The sequence below is a fragment of the Mandrillus leucophaeus genome, unplaced genomic scaffold (genome assembly GCF_000951045.1).
Source record: "Mandrillus leucophaeus isolate KB7577 unplaced genomic scaffold, Mleu.le_1.0 Scaffold330, whole genome shotgun sequence".
Lineage (NCBI taxonomy): Eukaryota > Metazoa > Chordata > Mammalia > Primates > Cercopithecidae > Mandrillus > Mandrillus leucophaeus.
This window is the reverse complement of record NW_012103477.1, coordinates 858,514-867,326: the sequence shown is the minus strand read 5'-3', so window position 1 is coordinate 867,326 and position 8,813 is coordinate 858,514. Positions and strand designations below refer to the sequence as shown.

The following is an 8,813-nucleotide window of genomic DNA, read 5'->3' as shown; positions in this document are numbered from 1 at the left end:
GCAAGCTGCCTTCAGGCACTTGTTTAACAAAGACACATCCTGCACAGCCCAAAATCCATTAAACCTTGAGTCACCGCAGCACATGTCTCTTGCAATCCTGTTTAAAATGCATTCAGTGGCCAGGCGTGGTGGCTCACGCCTGTAATCCCAGCACTTTGGGAGGCCAAGGCAGGCAGATTACTTGAGGTCAGGAGTTCAAGACCAGCCTGGGCAACACGGTGAAACCCTGTCTCTACTAAAAATACAAAAATTAGTTGGGTGTGGTGGTGGGTGTCAGTAATCCCAGCTAGTTGGAGGCTGAGGCAGGAGAATCGCCTGAACCCAGGAGGCGGAGGTTGCAATGAGCCAGGATTGCGCCACTACACTCCAGCCTGGATGACAGAGCGAGACTCCATCTCAAAAAATATATATATATATGTGTCTAGTGCTGGGAGTTGCCCCGTAAGAAGCGAGTGCCTGGTGCTCAGTGGAGGCACTCAAGCTAAGGGTGCCCTGTCCCTGACCCTAGCCACCCTGACTTTGGCTTCTCAGCTGTCTCCTCAACTCTGGGAGTCTGCTGGGCTCTGCCACCCAGGCTGGAGTGCAGTGGTGAGTTTGATATGGTTTGAATCTGTGTCCCTGCCCGCATCTCTCATAATGAAATGTAATCCTCAATGTTGGAGGAAGGGCCTGGTGGGAGGTGACTGGATCATAAGGGCGGATTTCTCATGAAGAGGTTAGCACCATACCCTTGGTCCTGTCCTGATGATGGAGAGTTATCATGAGATCTGGTGGTTTGAAAGTGTGTGGCACCTCCCCCTTACTCTCTAGCTCCTGCTTTGCCTCGGCCCTCAGTAAAAGCTCCCTGAGGCCTCCCCAAGAAGATGCTCATGGCCATACTTCCTTCACAGCCTGCAGAACCTTGAGCCAATCAAACCTCTTTATAAATTACCCAGTCTCAGCCGGGTGCGGTGACTCACGCCTGTAATCCCAGCACTTTGGGAGGCTGAGGCAGGCAGATCACAAGGTCAGGAGATCGAGACCATCCTGGCTAACATGGTGAAACCCCATTTCTACTAAAACTACAAAAAAAAAAAAAAAAATTCACCAGGTGTGGTGGCAGGCATCTGTAGTACCAGCTACTCAGGAGGCTGAGGCAGGAGAATGGCGTGAACCCGGGAGGCGGAGCTTGCAGACAGCCGAGATCGTACCACTGCACTCCAGCCTGGGTGACAGAGCAAGACTCCGTCTTAAATACATAAATAAATAAATAAATAAATAACCCAGTCTCAGGTAATTGCCCTTTACAAACCTTATCACAACCTACACTGACCATCTACAACATGTTTGACTTTCTGACTTGTCTGATATTTCTGTCTTTTCTAGTCATTTTACTTTAGGATAAGAATTTACCACGTAATATCCTTTCTTACATAAAATTATTTTCTTTTCTTCCTATCCTTACCAAAAATACATCTTCATAGCCAAAACTTGTTTTATTACTCTCTCCCCTACTTATTAGTTTCTTTTTATCTTTCTTCATAAATAACTTTTAAACAACTTTCAAATGACATAAAATTATTTGTTCTCTTAATAAGAACACAATTTATAGAATTATATATTGATTAGAATTCCTATTCTTAGTACCTTAAATTTTAGTGAAAACCCAGGAAGCAAGAAATCTTGAACTATCAGATGTTATTTTGTAGATGAAACCATTCCGTAAGTTTTAGAAACACACTTTCCCATAGCACAGTCTTTTCTTAATTGGAAATGACCCAGACATCCAATGAGCATTTATTATTTAATGCAAAGTAATTTTAAGAATTTTTTAAGATGGAGTCTCACTCTGTTGCCCAGGCTGGAGTGCAATGGCATGATCTCAGCTCACTACAACCTCTGCTCCCGGGTTCAAACGATTCTCCTGCCTCAGCCTCCTGAGTAGCTGGAATTACAGACACATACCACCACACCCAGCTAATTTTTGTATTTTTAGTAGAGACAGGGTTTCACCATGATGGCCAGGCTGGTCTCGAACTCCTGACCTCAGGTGATTCACCTGCTGAAGCATCCCAAAGTGCTGGGATTACAGGTGTGAGCCACCACACCTGGACAAGATATTAAATTACACAGAAAGTCCACTTATAAGCATTTATCTCACTTATACGTACTCAGTTTTTTCCAGTTTATCTAGATTACTTCTGAAAACTGAGATACTATACAAAGCTAGACATGATTTGAAGTTATTTTCCTGTTAACCATTTTTTAAAGACAGGGTCTCACTGTGTTGCCCCAGCTAGAGTGCAATGGCACAGTTACAGCTCACTGCAGCCTCACGGGGCCCAAGTGATCCCACCTCGGGCTCCTGAGTAAGTTGGACTACAGACACGCATTACCACACCCAGTGAATTTTTTAAATTTTTTGTAGCGATGGGGTCTCACTACATTGCCCAGGCTGGTCTTGATTTCCTGGGCTCAAATGACCCTCCTGCCTCAGCTTCCTAAAGTGTTGGGATTACAGGGATAAGCCACCATGTCCAGCCCTTGTTAACCATTTGTAAAGTCTGTGAACATTAGATGTTCACCTAAGTAAGAATTTTAAAATTAAACAAATGGGCATTTTGCCAATAACTCAGAAGATTCAGCTGTTTCCATTGAATCAACAATCTTAGTCTTATTTGTCAAAAAAAAAAAAGATTATTCCTGTTTTATCTGGATTTATAGTCTCATAACGTTTGCGCCAAACCCTGACAGCTTGAAACATTTAGCAGAGGCAAATGTAAAACTTATTTACCCAGGCAAAAATGTATATTGATGATACTGAAGACATTTTTTTCTTTTACCAATAATTCTAAAGCCAGCTTTTTTTTTTAAGTCAATTTTATAACTTTATTTGATTTATTTGATGATCGGCGATTAGTTCTCATTCACATTGACTGTCTGTAGATTTTTGAAAGTGGTAACAGGTGCATAGGTAACCAAAGTATGGAACTTATTTGGTGGATCTTCATCCTCATTACGTTTTCTGGACAGCCGCACACGGATTCGGTATAGGACATTCCTTATTCCTTTGGCCCAGACAGCTTTGTTGAGCCTGTATCAATGCGCACATCTGGAGTTCCCATCTCCTTCGTGGCAAATTTCCGAATCTCTTTGAGTGCCCGAGGGGCACATACGCTTCTTGAAGCCCACTCCATGGGTGCGCTTGTGAATGTCGATGGTGTATTCTCGGGTCACCATCTCGTTGATGGCAGAACGGCTCTTTTTCTTCTCGCCACCCTTCTTTGTGGGAGCCATTCTGCCGGGTCCAAGTTTTATTTATTAAAGACTACTAAATTCTTGTGAACCTGAAAGGCATTTGGACTTAATTTATGAGTACTCATCTACTTATAAGCCAATTTGGTAGCCTTCTAGACACAACACATAACATACTACATGCACATATACATAAACACATCTAAACAGGCATACATACACACATATATACATCTAAACAGGTATACATACACACATATATACCTAAACACATCTAAACAGGCATACATACACACATATATACATAAACACATCTAAACAGGCATACATATATACATAAACACATCTAAACAGGTATACATACACACATATATACATAAACACATCTAAACAGGTATACATACACACATATATACCTAAACACATCTAAACAGGTATACATACACACATATATACATAAACACATCTAAACAGGCATACATACATGCACACAGATCCAATAGCTTTCACCTTGGAACTCCTGCCATGAGGCAGCATCACAGACTCACTGACCTATAAAAGATAGCTGGATCCAAGTTATTTCTGACAAAATTGGAACCTGTTCACATGGCTAGGCTTTGTTTGCCCTAATAGGTAATCCAAGAAAACGGTGGACCAAAATTTTGGATAAAGCAGTGTTCATGGCAGTTTTGATTTTAAAACCTTTTTTCCTTCAGTTTCAAGTAAGTTTCCAATGTTTATATTTTAGCTAGAACCGGCTGGACCGTATAAGAAAAACAAAATTTCCAAGTAACCTTAAAACAGTGAGTCTTATCTCAACACCAGTAACTTAACAGCAGATAAAAGGGAGAAACAGAGAGAGCTTTAGAAGACTCGAACTCTACAATTGCAGGTTAACCATGTGAGCTCTGAATTCTCCTTATTGTAGTCTGCCCATCGTTTTAAAACATGCACAAAATGGGCCACAGTATGTAACCAGCTGGAGTCTCAGATAGTCTAGAAAATAGTTTACATGCTTTTTCCACCAACAAAATTTGACACAGATACAGGAACTACTCTGGAGTTCCAAAGAGGATGACAAAATCAAAGGAAATTCCTGGGACCTGTTTCTCCCCCAGTGACACGGTTTAGCTCTGTGTCCCCACCCAGATCTCATCGTGAATTGTCCTCCCATAATTCCCGCGAGTTCTGGGAAGGACAAGGTGGGAGATAATTTGAATCATGGGGGCAGTTTCCCCCATACTGTTCTCAAGGTAGTGAATAAGTCTCATGAGATCTGATGGTTTTATCAGGGGCTTCTGCTTTTGCATCTTCTTCATTTTCTCTTGCCACCACCTTGTAAGAAGTGCCTTTCACCTCCCGCCATGATTCTGAGACCTCCCCAGCCATGTAGAACTGTAAGCCCAATTAAACTTCTTTTTCTTCCCAGTCTCGGGTATGTTTTTATCAGCAATGTGAAAATGGACTAATACACCTAGTGAGGAGAGGGGCAGCCTCTCTTGCTGCTTTCTGACAACCAGATGGACCTGGTCTTGGCCACTGTAATGCAGACTGTGCTCAAGCACCCTCAGAGGGCGGTGCAACACTAAACAGAGACACAAACACAAACAGATCCAATGTAGACAGAGCCCTCCAAACAGAGGGGAGACTGCAGCAAAGTCCTGAGGTCCTGTCCCAAACCCAGAGAGCACCACGGAGTGACCTGCATTAGGTCCAGATGGCAGAGACCCAGGCGGCACCACAGACTACCAATACTAGCTCTAGACAGCTAGAGCCCCAGAGGGCAGACGCAGAGGATTTCCAGGTGCACTTCAGTTCACATCCCACATGCTGCTTCCCTCCCATCAGCAGAGGGGAGGGAAGGGAAAATCCCCAAGACAAAGGCAATCTTGGCAGCTACTAGGAATTCCCTAAGGTCCTAGCCCCGGGGTCAGCTGACCATGAGCAGTTGGCATTTGCAAGTGGCTGCTGTCCTGCCTGGTAGCGAGTGTGTAAGCCCTGGGACTGCTATGTCCGATCTCTGCATTCATTGGAAACCAGGCACACAGGCTGAGCCACTTACAACACAGTGCCTCACACAAGGCACCAGATTTGTAAGCTGCTCAAAGACCAAAAACATGAGAAGCGAGGTGTGGTGGAAGGAAAGCAGATTATTTAAAAAACAATGCCAGCAGACGGGACATGGCTGGGCTCAGGCCTCCAAGAGACCCTCTGTCTTCTGGTCTGAGAGGTTTTGGAAGGAAAACTTGGTGTGGGAAACATGTAGGGGTGGTGCAGGAGGATGCAGAAGGGTGCAGGGGGGTGCACAAGGATGTGGGGGGTACAGGGGGATGCAGGGCTGCATATCTTGTTCTGAAGGTGATCTCGAGAAATAGCCTGTCTGAAGGTCCTGTTTCGGCCATCCTGACTTTGGCCCAGTAGTGGTGGGCTCACTGTTCCTAACTCCCCCAGAGCAGTAGGATTCGCATCTGGGTCTCTGAGCCTGGTTTGCTTCAAAATTAGCCCCTGGAAGTTCTTTTTCTTTTTCTTTTTCTTTTTTTGAGATGGAGCCTCCCTGTGTTGCCTAGGCTGGAGTGCAATGGCACAATCTCAGCTCAGTGCAACTTCCGCCTCCTGGGTTGAAGCTCCTGCCTCAGGTTCCAAGTAGCTGGGATTACGGGTCCCACCACCCCGCCTGGCTAATTTTTGTATTTTTAGTTAAGATGGCATTTCACCATGTTGGCCAGGCTGGTCTCGAACTCCTGACCTCGGGCGATCTGCCTGCCTCAGCCTCCCAAAGTGTTGGGATTACAGGAGTGAGCCACAGCACCCAGCCTGTAAATGATTTTTGTTTATTTTTTTTTTTTATTATCAGAGTTGATTCTCTCCTGGATCAGGAAAAAGGCCCAGCAAAGCAAGGAGATGGCCTTCAGAATACAGATTTCCCTCACAATAGACAGCCTTGCAGGACTATTTTAAGATACAGCAAGGAAATATAATTTGGGGTAAAATATTTCAATTTCTTTATCTGTCACATAATGCTCTACTAGAGGCAGGCTGGAATTTGGTATCATTGCTACAAAGAGTCATTTGTCAGCCTTTTTTTTTTTTTTTTTTTGAAATGGAGTCTCGCTCTGTCACCCAGGCCAGAATACAGTGGTGCAATCCTGGCTCACTGCAACCTCCGTCTCCTGGGTTTAAGCGATTCTCCTGCCTCAGCCTCCTGAGTAGCTTGGATTACAGGTGCCCACCACCACGCCCGGCTAATTTTTATATTTTTAGTAGGGACGGGTTTTCATCATGTTGGTCAGGCTGGTCTTGAACTCCTGACCTCAAGTGATCCACCCGCCTCGGCCTCCCAAAGTGATGGGATTACAGGCATGAGCCACTGGCCTGGCCTGGCTTTGTCAGTCTTAAGGTCTGTGTTGATGTTAATGATGGTCAGGTGGGCCTGAATTCCCACAGGGAGGAGTGTATAATGAGGCATGTCCAACCCACACCCCCCACATCCGACCCTTCCCATCATGGCCTGAACTAGTTTTTCAGGTTAACTAGGGAATGCCCTTGGCCCACAGGAGGGGTCCACTTAGGTGGTTGGGGGGCTTAGAATTTTATTTTTTGGCCAGGTATGGTGACTCACACCTGTAATCCTAGCAATTTGGGAGGCTGAGGCAGGTGGATTGCTTGAGTTCAGGGGTTTGAGACTAGCCTGGGCAACATGGCAAAACCCCAGCTCTACAAAAAATACAAAGATTAGCCAGGTGTGGTGGCACATGCTTATGGTACCAACTACTCAGGGGCTAAGGTGGGAGGATCACTGGAGCCATGGAAGTCAAGGCTGCAACGAGCTGAGTTGGCACCACTGCACTCCAGCCTGGGTAACAGAGCAAGACCCTGTCTCAATAAACAAACAAACAAACAAATAAATAAACAAATAAGAATTTGAGGTCCGGGTGCAGTGGCTTGTGCCTGTGAGCCTACCACTTTGGGGGGCCGAGGCGGGCAGATCACCTGAGGTCAGGTGTTAGAGACCAGCCTGGCCAACATGGCGAAACCCGGCTAATATAAAAATTATATTAACCCAATTAATATAAAAATTAACCAGGCGGCCGGGCACAGTGGCTCACGCCTGTAATCCCAGCACTTTGGGATGCCGAGGCAGGCGGATCACGAGGTCAGGAGATCCAGACCATCCTGGCTAACATGGTGAAACCCCAACTCTACTAAAAACACAAAAAAATTAGCAGGGCGTGGTGGCGGGCGCCTGTAGTCCCTTCTACTCGGAAGGCTGAGGCAGGAGAATGGCTTTAACCCAGGAGGCAGAGCTTGCAGTGAGCTGAGATCGCGCCACTGCACTCCAGCCTGGGTGACACAGCAAGACTCCGTCTCAAAAAAAAAAAAAAAAATTAACCGGGCATGGTGGCGCGCACCTGTGGTCCCAGAGGGAGGCTGAGGCAGGATAACTGTTTGAACCCAGGAGGCGGAGGTTGCAGTGACCCAAGATGGCATCACCGCACTCCAACCTGGGCGACAGAGCGAGACTCTGTCTCAAAAAAAAAAAGAATTTTGGTTTTGGTTTACACCACTCAAAAGTGCAGAAATTCCAAAACAAGCCGGCCAGGGCACAGTGGAGGACAGACTCTGGCTCTTCAATCTGCCCACACCCCACCCTGTGAAAGGAAAATAAATCTCAAAACCCCACAATCACTAAGTCAAAGGAAAAAGTCAAGTTGGGAACTGCTTCAGGCAAATCGGCCTCCCATCTTATTTCCAAATAAGATAGTTACAAATATATATTTTTAAAGCTACACACCTCCCTCACAATTTGCCCACAGAGAAATTCCCAGTGGGCCTCAAGATCTTTACCCTAAAACAGTTTTGTTGAATTCCACCCTGGCAATGCAAATTGATAGCTTCCCTTCACAGATGCGGGACAAAGGACTGAACTCAAAGTCATTCCTCTGCTCACCTGGACAAATGCATTTCTGATCGCTTCCTTTGTTCTATCGTTTATGTAGAAATGCAGATTCAATGAGCCAGACTAAAGCATAAGCGACTATTCCCCTACCTGCGTCTCACACGTGTAAGAAATTGCGTAGTCAGTGAAAGGCTGATCAAAGACTCAAAAGAATTCACCCTCCGGCCTCTTCTGTACCTGTGACCTGGAAGCCCTCTCCTGGAATTGTCCTGCCTTTCTGGACCGAACCAAGGTACACTTGCAAGTGTTGATTGATGTCTCACGTCTCCCTAAAATGTACAAAACCAAGCTGCACCCCATCTTCCCTGGGCACCATCGTCATGACCTCCTAGGGCTGTGACAATGGCGTGTCCTTAACCTTGGAAAAATAAACTTTTTACATTTCATTGAGTCCTGTCTCAGATACTTTTGGGGTCATAGCCCCCACCCTCACCCCCACCCGCGGAGAGAGCGGGCCGCTCCCCAGCCTCTCCCCGGCTCCACGCAGGAGACGCCCCTCTCCGATATGGCACGCGCGGCGGCACTCTAGCAGCCAGGCGACTTCTCTATGGGCTTTCTCGGCACAGGCCGGAAGTGGCGCGCGCTGCCCCGGAAGCACCCTGGTGGGTGGGTGCCTGCCAGT

General features: G+C 46.0%; 1 pseudogene; it reads right to left on the bottom strand.

The window, feature by feature from the left end:
* Positions 1-2,895: 2,895 nt before the first annotated feature.
* LOC105545493 lies at positions 2,896-3,285 on the bottom strand (annotated as a pseudogene).
* Positions 3,286-8,813: the final 5,528 nt, after the last annotated feature.